The sequence below is a fragment of the Dunckerocampus dactyliophorus genome, chromosome 17 (assembly GCF_027744805.1).
Source record: "Dunckerocampus dactyliophorus isolate RoL2022-P2 chromosome 17, RoL_Ddac_1.1, whole genome shotgun sequence".
Taxonomy (NCBI): Eukaryota; Metazoa; Chordata; class Actinopteri; order Syngnathiformes; family Syngnathidae; genus Dunckerocampus; species Dunckerocampus dactyliophorus.
Genome location: NC_072835.1, coordinates 11,669,577 through 11,689,214, shown reverse-complemented (window position 1 = coordinate 11,689,214; position 19,638 = coordinate 11,669,577).

Genomic DNA, 19,638 nt, shown 5'->3' with positions numbered 1-19,638 from the left:
ATATCCGTGTGGCTACACAATCTGCAAGAAGGCAGTTCACGCAAATAATACGTTCTCTGGAATTCACTCAAGTCAAACTCAAGTCACACTCTGTCAAAACCGGCGCGCCATTATTCAAACTGTCCGCTTACGGAGGAACGCATATTGACAATCAATTTCACATGCTGTTGTGCAAATGGAACAGACAACAGGTGGTGTGTTTTGACACCGTAATTTTGAGTGTGGCTCCAAATCCAGACCTCCATGGGTTAATAGATTGGATTTCCATTGATAATTTTTGTGTGATTTTGTTGTCAGCACATTTGACTACGTAAAGAACAAAGTATTAACAGTAATATTTCATTCATTCACATCTAGGATGTTATTTTAGTGTTCACTTTATTTTTTTTTCAGCAGCGTAATATCTAACAGTGATAAAGAAAAAAATACACTCCTTGTTTATTGTGGTTAATTGGCGATAAGTGAATTTACATGAAGTAGGATTCAATGTTAATAAATTGAATATTTTTGTAGTTCAAGCACAGAAAACCTGTTTATGACCTTCTAAATGTGTTTGAATGTGTTAGACATGAAATAACACGCCTATAGTCACAGTCACCTTTACATTTGTATTACCCAATATGGTAGACATTATAATTTAAAATAAGCCATCTAAGGCATAAATAAGATAAGATGGACTCACACGTTAATATTGACAGCGTACTGCCTGGTGGCTATTGTCTCAACAATGTAACGTTACTGACGCCAAGCGACCGGTGTAGAATACTACTGCTGCTGTTTATGGGTAAGGAGAGACTTACGATGCACTTCAGTCTCTTTATTAAGAAGCGGCAAACAAATGCAGTGTACAGTCACACAGGAGCTGCTGTCGGTCACTCTCTGCACTGCTAACCTGTTAGCAGTAACAGTTAACAGTCAACTCTACTGTCACAGTCACACACGTCACTTCCCAGGCCCCACTTCTTAAAGGCGCACACAAGTCACAGATACTTTATTACACTTCATACCATGTGTTTTGAATGCCTTATATTTGTATTTTCATTCATTTAGCCATTTTTTTTAAATTCTTATTTTAGGCCTTGAATATGTAGAATTTGCTGACATATGCATTTGTTTTTTATTAATAGTAGACCATATTCAACCACAAAACAGCCATCTTTTAATTAATTTTGTAAACACAGTGACAGAGTGAGGGTGCGATGTTTGAACTGTGATGTGGTGAGGGACGACTGTCCAGTGTTGAGAGTAGTTTGGCTGTGCATGAGCCGCACATAGTGTATTCTTTCGCTGTAACTAGTTCCCAAGTGAGTCTTCTGTTTACGGACCGAAATGACATTTTAAATGAATTTACGGAAGCCTATTGAATAACTAAGTGCTTCTCTTGTTGCCATTCTGTTAAGACGTGTAGTGAAGAGAAGTACCATTCGTTGTCTACCCCTGCAAGCCAAACATGAACAAGTTGTATTTTTATCCGACCCAACCCTTTTCAAACGCCACATTTATGTTTTCCATAAAAACAATGACACATTTGCATCTCTTGATTATTTAAATCTTTTATTCCCCGTGAAGTCGTTGTTTCATCTACAAAGAAATCGTAAGGATTTCACTTATCTTCCAAAAACTGTGTCATTTAATTTGTGCTGCTTTTCCCATAGGACCAACTGTCCGTGTTAATGTTTCATCTGGCTGTTTGGGCTCATTCATCTCCCTCCTTTGTGTGGGTGCCAATGAGGCATCAGGACATGGGAATTCAGTGTTTGCAGCTACTTGCTGCCAGTGACTACATGGCCCTCAGCTTGATTTAAAAAAACAAAACAAAACAAAGGCCGACGTGTTTAAGCCTAAGAACCCACATGTGATGATTCTCCACTTTGAAAATTTGCTGAGGCAGGAGTCGGAGAGTCAGAGCCACAGTTGGTGTCATTAGCAGTGGGGCAATGCAACCCAAACCAGCCTGGGGCTGCTCATCTGTACTTGTCACCAAGCCGGCTTCATTAGTCACTGTCCAGATGACAGGGCCTCTTGTAAAGGATATCTCACCCCCTGTGGAGAGCCAAGTGTCTTCGTAAATAGGCTGCTGACCTCCAGAGCATCTCTGGTCTTGAGGGGGGCGGGGTGCAGAGTGGTCAGAGATGAGGACAGGCTGGGAGTGAGGGTGTGCAGACGGCGGGGCATAGCCAGGCCAGAGCCTATTCTTTCTTAAGAACCCTGGGAGCTGACCTGCCCCTGACCCTATGTGTACAATGGCGTTAGCCGAGTGGCGAATCCTGCACACTCTGGTAAAATAGTCGATTCCTGAGGAGGAGTGAGAAAGGAATGAGTGAAATGGCAAATGGCATACCCAGTCAGGGATGTACTCATCTGCTTGGTTGTTGTTGTTTAGGAGTCGGGGCAATGAAGAGGTTGGAAAGGCAGGAATGAAATTAGAGGGGAAAAAAATCCATGACAACATTTTGACGTGTGCTGCTTTTGATTGTGTCACTGCGCTGTGCTTAAATGACAGCAGCCCTGTCTGAGTGGAGGTAACTGTCCAACAAGCGCATGTGTGACGGGTGATTACACTTTGATGTTGACGTTCTGCCAGGATTGTCACAGACACAAGACTCAGGCACTTTTTGATGTTCATTTAAAGCACATCTTCATAGGCACATCCGCTGACACTGAATTAGATACACTTTGATGATTACACAGAATCAACAGCTTCAGAATGAAAGTTTTTAAAATATTAATCTGTAAATGATACCTTTTTACATTGCATCGTAGTCTTATACAGGTTTGCTGTTTCTGAGGACAGTCAAAGTGTCCTTGAGCAAGGCACCAAAGCCCCAAGTGTTCAATTCACCCTGAGGGTGTACTCATACTGGGCCAGTCGTACCGTGCCAGACCTGGGTGCAATTCCCACTCCCTCCCATGGGCCCCCCTGGCCAGCGCTCACACTGAGCATTTGTGCTTCAACCCGATTGCTTGTGCCATCACCTGTGCAGTGCTGCATTACTGCAATTTTCCTGACTTTGTGGATTATTTCCAGTCTTATTCAAGCCATTCTGATTATTTATATTGCGCAAGGTTGCGGCTGTCGTTACTTTCAAGAGGAGTGATCCCATTCATTAAATGGTGCATTAATTATTGGTTGCTGGAAAGATGATGGCTCACTTCCTGTGCAGTGCCGAGATGTTCTTGTGCAAGGTACCATCACCATTTGCCCTCTCACTCTGGCATCCCGCTGATGCATGTCCATTTTATATACACATATATATTCATGGCCATCCTATGTGATTATCACAAAAAGCATGCAAATTGGACTATTGCTAGTACCATTTCTGGCGAGCAAATCCATGACAGTGAAGGTGTTATATCTGCTGCAAATATGCCACAGGCTCTCCAGATCCACTTTAAAGATTATAGCATGTCAACATTCTTTATTCTGCCCCTAAACGATGAAAAATAAATGGTTTGCATCTCAGCTACAGCTCAATAAGACTATTTACGGCATGTGTTGTTAGCAGCTGCAAAGAGAAACAGAACAACTGTCTCCGGCTGCAAAGGCGGAGTTAGTTTATGCCACTAAGCTCTCCACCTACCTGACTCATACTTGCATGCAAATATGTCGTATGATGAAAGGGTGTACTGTTGCCATGTGTGGATGAATGCTGTTATTAGTAAACAATGAAGGAGGTATTAGGTGATAGCAATTAGTGCCATGGTCCGATTACATAAGCGCAACGATGACTTTTTTTTTTTTACGTCTTAAAAACATTGGCTTGTTGGAATTCTCACAAAATAAACTTGAATTTCTGTCTTTTTACGGCTACAAATCAGATAATACACATATTGAACTACTCCAAATGTGTATTAGCCCATCTCAGGCAACTATATTTAATGTTTGTACAAGTTTCCTAAGCCAAGATGACTCATTTAAGTAACAGGACTGAAAGTAACAGGAGTGAGTTTTTAACATAGAATTAGCAAATACATGAAATATAACCACTTGGCACACTAAGCACATTGAACTCCCCTTCAAAATGCAGCTTTCATCTTTATTATTCCAATTATGGATAAACTAACTCGGTTCTCCTGTCGTGTCTAGTTATGTAGAAAAAAAAACAGGTGTTTGGTGGGTCTGCTTTAATTCAATTATGAACTATTGAATGCTATCAGCTATTTTGATGACCTGTACATTTTGAAACTGTGAATGTCAAAATACTAGTCATTAGAATTTAGTATAGTAGTTTCAAAGTTTACCGGCTAGATTTGATATATACTGTATGTTATATGTTTTATAGTCAGCAATAGATCATTTTGACTTGTATCTGTCATGCTGAGAAAGTGTGTGCACACCTGATAAACATGTACAATGTATGTAAATACTAATATTTGTAAATATACTAATAATATATTCTGATAATATAGTATATCTTTGGGACTTGGTGATTTTAAAAGTAGCTCGTAGGCTTAAAAAGTGTGAGCACCCCTGTTGTAGGGTAACAGGACTGAGTGAAAACCCAGCGACCCGACTAAAGTTTGAATTTTGAGTAAATTGTTTTTTATTGTTGTTTTTTTTTTTTTTAAGAAAATAAACTTAAAGTATAGCTGGAATTAGGAGTGACATTTCATTCGTAAAGCATTTTAATTATTATAATTTAGATTAAAGTCGAACTTTAGGAGTAGGTGACAGGCAATTAATGTTATTTGTCGAGTGTTAAAATTCATCTTTTTAATTTAGTTTAATTAATATGCAATCAGATCAATGTGCAGGGTACATTTTCACAATAAAAACTGTATTTTACAGTTCATTTTAATGTGCATTGATACATTCTATTTCCTGGGGAAGCAAATGACACAGATTCAGTGGAACGGCCCGTATACTATTACTTGGTAACTATTTTACAAAAAAGAAAAAGTGATTTAAACAGCACTGATATAAAGAATCTTGGCTTTTCTTGCATAATGAAAACTGAGGAGAGCCATAGTGAAATAGTGAGGACGCAATATTTTAAATATATACCACATGTTGTGTCTTTACGGCAATACAATGGCAAAATGTGATAAAAGGTGATGCGTTCACATTCTAAGACTAGAATTTAGAATGTGCCCCATCACTGCAGACGCTCATTATTTACCATGTAATCCTAGGTAGGAGGGGACCGGCCGAGTAAGGCTCTCTGATTGTCTGCACTTTAACTCCAAATGCTCTCTTATTCATGTGCCCTTTTGTGCTGTGCACAAACTGTGCTCAATCGCATTATTATTACAGAGAAAATCGCTCATATTAAGCCCCTGCACTGTCATTTGCCCCGCAATTGGAGCTGTGGGCTGTCAAACAAGCGTGGCAGGACATAAGATGCATGTGAAATGAGATTTGCATAAAGAGTGTTGCTCTGTCATTTATTTATTTTCCTCTGCAGCTGAAAAGCATAAATAAAAGAAGCAGACTGCGTGCTGAATACATCCCAGTGGCTACATCAAACAGGTGTAGTGAAAGGAGTTCACTCATGATATTACTGTATTAATAATGACCTCATCAGGATCTTTGACATAAGTGTGGGAAACAAGGAGCATGGAAGAGAGTAATGGGCTTATGACATCAGGGTTTTAAGGTGTTAAAGATGAAGGCAAGTGAGTCTTAAGTGAACACTGTCATATCTCCGGGCTGAGAGAAGAGCATTTCCTATTCACTCACATTAAAAAGCAGACGTTTAAAATAGAAAACAGGACGTCAGGAAAAACTCATTAGGATGAGTTGGCTTATCTATTAAATAATGCATTTGAAATAGCTACACCAGGTTTACTTCAATTCTTATCTTAATACGACAAAGATCATTGTATTGTGTCAATTACACGGATTATTTTCTGTTGTTTTTTGTATTTTTATTTTCTACGGATAATGTTTGAGCTTTTCTTGATTGACGGTTTAACCCTGGATATTGGGGGGGGGGGGGGGGACTGACAATAATATCACAGTTTTATTGAGTGGACACAGATACTAACTTTAATTGCATCCTGTAAAACGATTTGCAGTGGAAGTCATTACCGATGCACACAATTTCTGCTACACAGGTAATATTGACGAAGGGTAACGCCTCGAACGCCTTTGTTTTGCTTCTAACACACATCGGCCTCTAAGAAAGAAGCCAGGCTATAGTTATGGAGCCAAACTCCATGTGAATAAAGCATTATTATCTTAATTATGTATTGATACGTAAAAATCATGTGGTGTCCAATCATCGCGATTGTTATCACTGTCATGACGGTTTCATTTGCCACTATTTTTCATGAACTTAACATTGTACAGTTATCTTTTTACATGTTTTTTAATGATGTCTTGGTGACTGAACGCTGCAAAAAAATAAGTAAGTTTTGAGTGCACCTCGACTTTATATTTTGACTCCCTTGTCAGGTTTTTAGTCGGCAGGTTTAGAGAATGTGCCATATACTTGAGCATCGTCAGTGAACAGCTTTTCTGGCAATATAGATTCACCATCCACTGAAAAGTACTCAAAACACAGCCACTATTGTCTAAATAGCTCGCAACACAAGATAATTGTGTCTGGCCAACAGTCAAGCATGGTGGTGGTAGCGTTATGGTCTGGAGCTGCAGTTCATTCAGAGCATGATTCTCTCCCTTTGGAAACTGGCCCACATGGCAGTTTTCCAGCATCATAATGATTCCAGTTAAGTGCCCTGCTGAGGAAGCTGAAGGTGAGGGTGACGTAGTGGACAAGTATGTCTCCAGACCAGAATCAAATTGAGCACCTGTGGAGGAGGTGTGTCCACCAGCTTTGCAGGAGGAGTGGAAGTTGATTCCAGTAACAACTTGTGTTACTGGACTAAAGCAGTGCAAGATGACGATGGTGCCCACACAGTATATTGACACTTTGGGCAGAATTTGGACATGTGGCATACTTGTATTATTAGATACAATCTTTAGACAGTAATGGCTGTGTTACTTTGCAAAATGTTTGCTAAAACGTGAGGGGTGTACTCACCTTTGTGAAAACTTCAGAAACCTCTTCCGAGGTTGATCAATAATTTGTTCTTCTATATTATCCATAAGGGGTGCCTTAGAATATTCGACTATTCAATGACTCGAATCGAAGGAGTCGGATTCAACTATCAGTCTCCCCGTCGAATCATATGACAATGTGATGTGATCAAGATTGAACCATTTTTACTGCATCGGGGTGTCGTCCACGGCTGCTGCCGGGCATACATTTCTACATAGATGTCTATGTTTTTGTTATGAACAGCCTATTTTGATACCAAATCAGCCTCATTTGTGTTAATAAAGTATTTAATATAATGTATGCGTTCAGTAGACCGATACTTACACAAGACGGCAGCCCGTATACACAGAAACCCAGCGTCTCTTTCAGATTTGCAGCTTTGTCGTTCTTATTTTGCCAGTAGTCTGTCTGTTCGTACAGACCAGCTTTGGTTTAACATCTTACACCTAACAAGAGCTTTTGGACATTGGATTTTGCAGCGTCAACGTTTTTATCACCAATCTTCAACAACCCTACGACACTTGGGCTGCAGTGGTTCAGGAGGTAGAGCAGGTTGTCCAGAAATTGGAAAGTTGGTTGTTTGATCCTCGCTCCCTCCACGCAGTCGCTGTTTTTGCTTCACCCACCTTCCCTCCAGTGCTGCCCACACTGATGTATGAATGTGAATGTATGTTTGGTGGTGGTCGGAAAGGCTGTAGGCTCGAATTGGCAGCCGCATTTCCGTCACATTACCACCACCAGCGTGTGATTGAGGAGTGAATGTCTCATGGGTTCACTTCACTGTGAAGCTCTTTGGTACCTTGAAAAGCGCTATATAAAATGGAATCCATTAATATTATTATTATTAGTATTACTAACTCATCGCTGAGATCTCCAGAGTACCAGAGTCTACAGTACATACACCACCCAGCTGGGCGGAAGTGTCAGCATTCGGCGTCGAGAATATAAACAAACGTGAGGAAAGTGCAGAGGAACACGAGCTAAGCTCAAGCTAACTCCGAACACACTCTCCTTACCAAGCATTTCTTCTTAATGTGTGGTCTTTGGCGACTCCACATCACCCACAGTAAAGGACTTTTGAACTGCAAAGTCATGATTTTCACCGAGACATGGCTAAACAGCAAGAGTCCACTATGGACAAAATGTAATTAATCAGATTCGACTATGAAAATCCTTAGTTGAATACATCCCTACTATATATACTGTAACTTTCTCTAATAATAAGTATATCTTATAGAATTTTGAGTCATCGTCTCCTTTTTTAAACCCGATAGCTCTCTCGTCTGTCTTCATTGAATTGCAAATGTTTCCCATCTGCGCCCGTCACTGGAAAAATAATGCAAGGTTCCATATTGAATTCCATTATATTTTCCTTAAACTCCCTTCCATTCAATCCTGTTTTAACACTCCCCTTCATGGTTCTGCCGATGACACCGTGGTGTACTGTATGTCCCACTCAATTATGGCGATCAGTGCCGTTTCAAACCTCTGCTGAGCTGAATTGATGATGTAATATTCTGCATAACAAAAAGCTTTCTTCAGCAAAGCCACAGAAAAACTTGACTCTACACATTGGAGTCTAAACTTTAAATGAAAATATACTGGTGGAACTCCATCCACCACCACCATCAATGAGTACAAATGGAGGTAGTCTACACAAGGAAAACACAGCAAAAATACTTCATCATCATTATAAAAAGTCGTCGAAACAGCAATATAGCTCAACATTGCTTGGTTTCTGTTTCTTAGTAACGCTTCTAGGCACTCAAGGTTTGTCAAACCCAAATTGCTAGTATAATAGTACAACAGCTAATAAAAATGGCATATGCACAACCACACTGCTCAAAAAGAAAACTTCAAAGCGCTGACATGAACAGGATGTTTAAGGAAGACGTTAACCGAATCAATTTTTCACATAAGAAATAATGTAAATCCAGTGAATCCGTTCCAGAAACCCCAAAATGTTAAACATGTTATTATAGTTTTGCAATTATAGTTTTCATGCAGAAAACAATTTGAAATGCATATAAATACATATAAATGATGAATTAAAGCGATAAATGAATATTTAAAAGAAAACTGCACTTTTTGGGGGAATTTTGCCCATCATCCACAATCCTTATGTGAGACACGAACACACGTTTTTCTCTTTTCTGTGCGTTCTAAAGATGTAAAACAGCTAGACGGAGGCAGGTAATTAATGCACGTAATGGGACACGCCTGTTTCAACTAGAAAACCTGCAATTAATACACCTCCAAAAACCTCCAACAAGGTTTTATAGTTTTATTTACATGCTGTGACCATGTAGTAACAGGCACATTCATTATAGCATGTAATACTTACAGTATTTTGCCGTGTTTTGGTCATTTTAAGCATGACTTCCTCCCCGGGCGCATTGAGTTCACATAGCAACATAGAAACGAAAGCCTACACCTAGCGTTAACGTTTCCAAACTCATAAACAAAAACATAGCTGCAGTATGTACATGTAGCGTTACCTTTCGGTAGTGGCCTGAGGCGTTGTGAGCACTGCGGTGACACACTTTGGGTGAGTGTGTGGTGAAGCTAGTCACTAGCCGGCTAGTTGCTAGCCGGTGTGGTGTGGCGAGGTGTCACTCCGCCAGTAACGTAGTTCTTCGGCGTAACAATGTCGCTTGGTTAATATGCAGGTCACATAATGTACATGGGGTGTTGGTGGTGGTTTTTGGAAGGCTTTATAGGCTAAATGGGTGCGTCCCATTACGTGCATTCTCAGCTGACTCTTTTTAGAACACACAGAAAAGAGAATCACAAAAGAGAAACACAATCCTTATGTCTCACATAAGGATTGTGGATGGGCAAAATTCCAAAAATGTACAGTTCTTGACGTGACTGAAAACAGGAAAGTGTTGGTGGTTGATCTCACTGCCACATTGTGTCTTTGGGAACAGTCATGTCTTTAATGAAGGTTAAAGTAACCTTCGATGTCCATTTATCCCTTTCAATCATCATTTATATGCATTTAGAATAGTTTTTTGAGAGTCAACCGCTGATGACACCATAGACGGGTGAGGTAACGTAGCTAAATTCCGATTCCGGATGCCATTTTGTTTAGCTAGCTAATAGGATGCTAATCAGGAAGGACGGCTTGTGATTGAAAAAAAAAATACATTAAGAAGACAGTTGGACTCGCACTGTATTAACAACACAACAAGACACGCGTCATATTGTACGCTAACCGGAGAACAGCATGAAAAGTAATGCAAACAGCTGGATGAGGTGGGACACTGGCATCCCTGCCCTTATGTGGTCGCTGCTGACTCAGCACAGTAACATTACAACATTACAATAAGCACTGCTTTGCACTAACTTGCATTACAACTCCCCGCGCCATGCTGCAAAATGACACGCATAAACTCTCACTTCCAACATCACGGAGTTTTTTTTTTCTTTGAAAACTTTTCTTATTTTTTCAATGAGCTCTGGAGAAGAACTTTTTATGAAAACTTGAACTTGAACAATGAAGCTCTGGCTTTCATACATTTTCACTTCAGCTTAAAAAAATGATTTATTTACATTCCCAGGTTGGATTCTTTTATCTTTTGTGAATCATTTATACCATTTTTTTCATTTTCCTTGATTTTACCAACTCAAAGTCGGCGATTGCTTTGTTTTTTTTAATCTGTATTTAAGATTTAAGGCTTGAGGCGTTCCCATAGTTTGCCTCTGAGGTGAGACATAAAGTGTTTTTACTTGGCTTGTTGTTGAGGGAAAGAGGATGGAGGTAGAAGGGTGTGTGCTGCAGGGTGCAGACAGAAAGGAAGAGGGTTAATCACATTTGCAACAGGACAGGCTTCCCCTTGAAGTAGGAGACAGAGGTAGGAAGCGTCCAGATTTATGACACTTCGTAGTCGGCTATTGTAGCCGCCTTCACCATGGCAGTTGACCAGCAGACAGACAGAAGGGGATAGTGTGAGAACAGTTGTAAATCACAGTCAGAGTGTGGCTCAGACACACACAAACACAACCAGCCTTATGCTTGCAGTTCACAGGCAGATCGTGTGTGAAGGAAGCAAGCTTCAACAGTAGTCTGGTGTCAAGGCAGAGCTGATCTAGTGGTGAAAAGTTTGGAACCATTTGAAATCACTCTCTATGCAAGTGAGGTTAGATAGTATGATCTTATTTTAAAAAAATAACACAATAAGACACTCATTAGAAACATAAACACAGTCGACATGTATAAATTGAAGCTCTAATATCCACTTAATGAGAGACATTATATTGAGCAATCAGGTGTAAATGCTGGGAAAGCAAAGAGGACTATACTTCCAGGGTGGTGCTCCTGTATAGTTTTCAGAGCAGAAGAAGTAATTCCTTTGGCAATACAGTCCTAGATTTATATATTATTCATCTTATCTAAAACGCCACAGATCTCTTCATCGCCTGGGCCCCAGATGCCCAGATATCTCTACAGGCCTAAAACGTACTACAATGGAATAAAATCCATTGATCCCATGCCGTTTTTTTCCCCGCATATTATATTCATTAACTGCTGTCTCATGTGTGCGTGGCTGTCACTGCTAGTTTTAAAGTGAGTAAACCACTGAAGAGGTGTCATGTTACTCCTCTTCCTCTCAGTGAAAATGACTGTCTCTTTCAAGCACCATTGGGTCCATTTCCTTCGCAGGCAATCTGGGGAATGCTTAACGTGGAGGCTCCACGTGTCTGTATCTGTGTATGGAAACATAGGTGAGAGATGTAGAAGCAACACCTTGGGTTTTGGTGATCCCCTGTCACTCTTGGACGGTTGTCCGGTTGGACCATTTATCCTTGCTGTGGCTGTGAGGACCCCCTTGCTAAATGAGTGCAGTGCCCTGTGTGTACACAAGATCTCTGGTCTCAGCGGGGAATGTTTACCCAGCTGAAGTCCAACAGAGTTGCGCTCTCTCCCCGCTGTACTGTACAGTATGTGACAGGAAAGGAAAAAAACCCTCGGAACCTATATCACATATGAATAAGTATTAGGAGATTTGCAGCATTTTGTTTCAAAAACTCATGACCAATAGTTAACTGAACCACCGTGTTCTCCTGCTATCAACAAGCAAGACATGGTCCTATGAATTCACCAATAAAAATCCAATTAAATGCTGGCAATGGCACAATTTGCTGGAAAGCTGCACATTTCGGTGTGGTTCAAACATCCGTATAATAGCAAAGTAGAGTCCAAAGTATGAAACTCTGGACTAATACGACACGCTTTCATTGCAAACGGAATATTTACAATCCAAAAGCGAAACTTGGAAATAATTCCACATCGCAGACCGAGTGAGCTAGCAAGTTTGTTGCTGCGTGGAGCACATTATAATCATTAAAAAAAGACTATACGATATCTCATTTTGATACCTTTGTCGGCCAATAACATCAGACGTCTTTAGTCAGGAGGAAAAAAACGACAGAGCCTATTGCACAAAATTAATCCAAATCTTTCTGAGAACACAGTCTATGAAGTACAAAATAGCATGCTAACAAAGAATCGGTATGTCGTATGCCGCGTGACATATTCATTTACCTTTTTTAATGTAAATTAATTTTGTCTTTTGCCATTTGAGTCATGATGGAACCATTTCCCACGTCTTGAATCATTCTCCAACACCAGAAAGTAGCCTATAGTGCTCCACGACTGTATTGTATATATCTTTTCACCGACTGACTCTGACTAGAACCATGAGTCCTGCCTTAGAATGAAAATTGCCTGCTACCATATGGACAAACAAACCCATTGTTGTTTGATTTCTTAACAGTTTCTTTATGGTGGAGGTCTGACTGCCATTGTAGTCAACATTGTGACCTTCAGCAGTCACACCAAAGGGTGCTTGAATGATGTGAAGATCAAAATGATCAGGACACATGAAGGTGAAGCTGTATTTTTCTTTGATTTATGTGTTGGATGGTAAAAGTCTGGACATTGTCTCAATCCAAATGCATTGAAAGTATCTTTTCTTTAAATAAATACTTTCCATCATTCATTTTCATTCACCACTGCCCAAAAAAGAAAGGTTTGACTACACCTTCAACCCTTTCAACCGAAATAAATCACCATCCTCATCTGCTGGCAGCAGCAGCTCCATCATGATGCAATAACGCTGGACTCGCTTTTAAGTAAAAAGATGCTCTGCAGGGATGGTGATTCTCCCCTGTTCTATAAAACCAGCTTCTGCCAAGTGCTGATCAGATTTATTGCTCTGTCTCTTTGAATGTAGCCAATTTCACTTTAATATGATATTAAAGAATGATGCATGCCTGCGCTTTTAGATGTTCCCATTGAGGGAGTCTCGCCTGGCTATGACGCCACTCAAAAGCCAGCATGTACCGCTGATACCACGGATGTAATGTTCAATATTGATAACGGCCCACAGCGGAATTGCCTCTGATCATTTAGGAAAACACTGTTCTTTAAAAAAAAATAAGAAAAAAGGTCCTGCGCCTGATTCATGCAATTTTTCAGCTCCATTTGACGGGGAGAGATCATGCAAAGGTCTTATCACAGACAATGAAATGAGCTCTGTGAGTGAAGACAGGCCTGAAATTGTTTTGGAGATCTGCCTATGGTATGGTAGATATAGATATAGAATATGTGCAACGCATGAATTGTAGGACTATATACTATACTCCCGAATGCAAACAGGCTGATTATGAATGTTGTTTGTTACCAGTTGGCTGTTTGCTTCAAAAAGACATTTTAAATTCCAATACACATCATATTATAGTGGTGTCAGACCAATGCAAGACACTCCTAAAGCCTAAAGTCGCAAACTTTAAACTTGATCTAAAACCTTGAATTAACTTGAGTCACGACACATCAACACAAATACTTCCTCTTGTTTTTTGCAGGACAGCAATATGACTGTTAACAATGTGTTTAAAATAATAACATCCTGGTGAATGTAGAGTTTAAAAAAAACATCACCGGGCTTGTTGCTTTCGTGGAAGGTTAGTAATCCGTCTCACATGTACTGTTTCCAGTGAGCATGCAAAACACAAGAAACCACGGAAGATAAGGGGAAACACGTAAAATCTCCACTTGGGTTTCCGGACATTAGATAAATGTTTAGCCTGGCAGTGGTCCAGTATGTAAATAAACACCTTTCTCTTCTTCCTTGGATCATGCACCAACACCTCCAAAATGTTTGTGGAAATAATGTATGTATTTGTTATCCTGTCAAATAAAGAACCAACAATGACAACATAACCTTCTTGGATGAGGTACATCTGCATTCGGTGTCACTACTCTAACTAATGCGTGTGACTTCCAGCCACCAGTTTTGGACTGAATCGTTATGTGCTTCTGTTTGCACTGTGATGGCATCTCATCCTGCCTCTGTGCATCTCCAGTGTCCAGTGTGTCAGCTCTTGTTGATTTCCGCAAGGGAAGTCGCCTCTGTGCTATCCTCAGACAAAGCCCTGACCCAGGGGTTAAGGAATGCGAACCCGGCGTTGTGACGATCAAGACCTTCCCTCGGGGTGGACAATGCTGAACACCTCAACAAATGCCTTGATGATCTCACATGTTTGTATGTTCCTCAGCTCACACCTTTTTACTCGGTTCACAGTCATATCCACATTTAAAAGGATTTTGGAGAATTGAACATACAATCTTCAATGACTGTTAAAATACAAGAATTAGGTGCATCAGTTTGAATCTGTGTTTAAATGATTCATACAGGTTCAAATACATATATGGAAATTCACCGATTTTACTAAGTGCTGCTTCTAGGATGCCTTTTACCAAGAAAAGGACAAGCCCTATTAAATTTGTGTTGGTTCTCATGACTGACTGCAGCTGCCGGCATCAAACGGATTTGTTTGACAGCACTCACTGGATCAACCGATTCTCAGAACAATGGAAAAGTCCAAAGAGCTCAGTGAAGATTGAAAGACAGTTGTTGAGTTACACAAGTGGGGAAATTCTTTTGGAGACTTGTCTAAACAGCAACAGATTCTAAGATTATCATTTCAAACAACTGAACAACAGAATCTAGAGGGGTCTGAATACTGGTTAAGTTGGTAACACTGACACCTCCTGCTACGTCTTCTTATTCTCTGGCAGAGCAGGTGCTTACGATTTCATCTACTGTACGGAGATGGAATGATAAGCCACAGACAGTACGTTAGAATATGTTTATGAGCGAGGGTAGGGTAGATAGCATTAAAGCTACGGTATTTGTTGTGGTCCAAATGTATGAATGTATGGGAAACACTGACGTCGGCTCAAGCCTGCCATGAACTGGAAACTGGAACACTAGTGTCACTGCTAAAGTAGGCTAAAATTACACTGCAGACCATGTTTACAAACCCATCAACTCATGTTGACTGGAGCTATACAGTAGAGTTGAAGGAAAAACACCGTAGTTCCAAATGAGCTAAATATTTTTGTAATATGTTTGAATCCATGGAGTGATAAGACAGGTCTTTGTTTTTGGATGGACATTTTATGGATTAGTGTGAGACTTGTCATTCAAAATGTATACACTAAGCCATTTATCAGTTATTCTTTATCAGTTTTGAATATTATTACACCATGGGTTTTGTTAATCAAGATATGAATTGCAGGCTTTTGAGTCTCATCTATTTAGCCGTACATTCCTCTGGATTGGAACCCATTGTCATTGCCACCAAAAAGGCCATAATCACTTTTACGGATGAGCTTGTCATGAATGGTCAAAGTACAAAGGAGACCAAAAGGCCCTTGTCTCATTTATCACCCACTTTAAGAGAGGCAGAAAGAGGAGGAGGGGGCTGTCAAAGCAACCATAGCAGAGTTAACCGTAACAGTGGTGGTCTCTCATCCCCTGAGGCCCAAACCCATTGCTTAAAGTGGAGAAATAAGACAGCAAAGGAGAGAGAACAAGGGGGAACCGTGCAAAGAGAAAATGCAATAATAGTTAAATATAGACAGCAGGCCATCGTTAAAAGAGGTTCTAAGTGTTGAAGAGAGCCAAAACATCCTCCAGAGAATTTATGGATGGAGGTGAAGGGTCAGAACGCTATTAATCATGATCTAAAATGAGGATTAAATAGCTTGGACTAGCAGGCAGATGAGAGAACCTGGCCTAAGCAAGGTTTGAAAAAGATGTCTGCGTCTGTCTTCTATTACAGAGTGGAGGCCCGAGGCGACACAACCCCCTGAACCGAGGACTAATTCTGCTTTTGCCCCCTCCCTACCTTCCATCTCTAATGAGCATTTGTGTCACTTACCATCACACTGCAAACAGAACAGCACCTTTGTGATTATTAATTCTTAAACTAAATGAAGGAAATGTTCACACAAAGGCTGGTGTGACATAATCCGTCTTCCAGGAGTCATATTAGCTCCATGCATAAACATACTCTCCTTGAATAAATGTCAGGTTTAAATATCTCTTTTTTTTAAACAACTTCCTTTGATCTTTGATGTGCCATGCAATGCATTAATTATGTATCATGCCTCAGTACAAACGTGGCGAACACCTTTCAGTGCTTAATAGGAGCATGCTCATCACAGGGACCTGGAGGATGGCTGCAGGAGGCACATGTACATTGCTTCTGCATGCACAGCATCTCGAGTTTTATCGTGGGGTGAATGCAAAGTTTACAACTTGTAATCCTCTGCTTCAATCTGGGCACAATAAGGGACATTTTTCCAGTCTGTGGGTGTGCACACCCCCTGTGCAGTATGGGAGTTGCTCACAAGATGGATGGAATTTGGATGAGGCAGACACTCACATATACAGCAGCCAGAACAATGAAAGTCAGGTGGTAGAGATTTAACAACAGAGATTTAATGCAACGACATTTTTGCAAACCCAACATGCTGCCACTAGCAAGGGGTTTAGCTAAGGGGAGGGGATTGTGTGCATCTGCCGAAACTTTTATGCATCTTGAATAAATTCATAGGTTTTTGTGCCATGTTAGCAGATCACTGAGTTAATGAAGCAAACATTAGTGAATGTAGAAAGTGGATTTCCTTGAGGGACTGAAAGGAAATATGAATAGCATTTGAAAGTATAGTGGAACCTCGAATTTTGAAAGCCTCGATAGTTGTACCATTTGGAAAATTGACCAAAATATTTCATATGTTGCCAGACTTATGTATAGCATGAGGCTTTAGCTTGGTGAATTAGGGTCTTGCATTCTCTTTGAGTTCAGCATGTTTTTGGGTTTTTTTTTTTGGTGCCACGTGACGGGTACAAGTGTGATTACAAACAGACAACTGGGAATGGAACTGCGGTTCAGATACCGCAAATCCCCATCTTTGCAATTCAGGATTGCAAAGTCACGGATTTCCTATTCATTTACATTATATGTATGTATGTAATCGATGCCACTGAAGATGGAAGCGCAGTAGTCTTCATAGCCTGATGTCCAGGCTAAAGGCTAGACCGTGACTTCGATTCCATTGGTTCCACTGGCAAAATATACATCAAGCTAAATGGAGGGCAGGAAGAGGCAAGAGTGCTTGCTGTCAAAGATATCAAGGATGTGGATAAATATTAAAGATGACATCACCATGACAACAAGGAAAATGGGGGATATAATCCACAAAACAAAGAACGATGATTTGGAAGATGACATTCAACAACATTTGACTTCGACGTCACTAACACGTTGCAAGTGCCTGCTGAACAAGAAGTACTGGAATTAGGAACCCATGTATCTACTGTACATTCAATGACATTCACAGCACAATGATTAAATGAGCTCTGCTTCTTCCTACTCCATTTCGGTCATTTGGAATTGTGAATCGTAACATGAAGTATTCCAATGTAACCTGTATGCATGTTAGAAATAAATTAAACCATAACCATCTGTCAATCAAGTAGTAGTAGTGAGTACTAGGGGTGCTCCGATCAGGGTTTTTACGCTGTAGATCCCAATACCAATCATCCATGAGTGAGATTGGCCAATCACTACCGATACCGATCACATGGATTAACTGTACATTTTTCAGTGTATCTATGATGAGAGTTGTTGGCCGTAGGTGCCGTATGGGGGGAAAGTTAGGACAATTCTAAGCGCCCTTGACTGCCAGGGGCCCCAAAAAATAGGTAGCTATTTTTCATGGTGCCCCGAATTCTTTGCAGTACCCCTGCTTTATGATCTGAAAAAAGAAACCACAAAATCACATTAATAAAAAACATGTTTTACTTTTTCAAGAGAATGAGACACCTTATTTTAGGAGACTTTGGATGTGAGATTACATTGTCTGGTGGAGCTCTGGCAGAGCCACGTCTGTGAAATATTGCCTTCCAGGTAACACATAGTGAGTAAGAGAGAGAGAGCAGTTGGCGGAACCCGGTGCCTTTCACGACTGAGAAAGGCTGGTCATCTAGTCCCGTTGATTCAATTATTTGTCGGGTTATTTGCTTAGCCTTCTGACTGTCACACTCATATGGGCAAGTGTTAGCCAGTGTTGGCTGTGTTAGCTGCTATTTGACTGTTGCTGCTCAGTGAACCTTGAAAACTAACCATACTCCGCCAAGTGCTTGTTCTTCAAATGCTGTATTAGATTAAAGCTATTTAACGTGCTACCGCCGTGAGATACAGTATTTTCTGTGGCATGTGTTGCAGGATGCAAACTTTACATTACTCTAACAAATTGCACATAAGTTCCACGCGACACACGGCCTGCGCATTGTGAAGGAAAGGGGGAGGGGGGAACTACCCAAGACATTAGAACAAGACACTACACAGCACACATGGGTCTCTACAGCCTGCAATAGTACAAGCCACAAGTTATTGTTTTTTGTGATCGGCATTGAAAGTCATTGATCAGCATATGCCAGTCATGTACTTTTCCACAGAAATCGTCCAGTACTTATTGGTGACCAATCGATCGCAACACCACGTATACATATTGCAGTTTAAAATGTATTTAATACGTGTTTGAGGCATTTTATAAGGCTTAGAGTGCCAAAAATTGCCATTTTTATTGGTGTGTCCATTATTTCGCTATTCAACAGGGATCCACTGTATTTCGGTACTGGCTGCTTAATACTGTATGGCTAAAGTGGGCATCAATGATACCTATCAAAACAATGCAGTTTACCTGTGTGTCTACAATATATTGTTTTTTAAGTTATGATATAAAGCGTTGAAGCGGCCTATATCAGTTCAATCAAGTTTCCAAAAGCTAAACAATTGACAAAATGAAGGCTCAGATTCGACAAGCAGAAAACTCCAGGATATTGTTCCATCAAATCCTAACCCCTGTAGTGTGTTTGTTTATCTTTTAATGTGCTTGTAGCTTCGACACAGAGATTGGCTAATTGCTTGCGTGATCATGCAAGTTTAAACATCTAAACTTCTATGTATTGAGCCCGCAGCTTTGGTTCAGCAGATGTGACCAGGTTAAAATAACAGTGAGAATAGTAAGCTGCCCCTGGCCTGCAGCAAGGGGCTCCACGTTGTTTGGGAAACCTTTCTTGCAGATGGGGGTCCACTGAGGACGACGTAAAGAAAAACTGAAGAATCTGGGGGCACGATGATATTCTTCACATTTGAATTCATGAAACATGCTACTATTAATCCAATGTGGGCTTTAAACACACCAAATATTGCGAAAACTGTTCATCACGAACGGACACACCAAAATGATCAAAGACCGCTGTAAGACGCA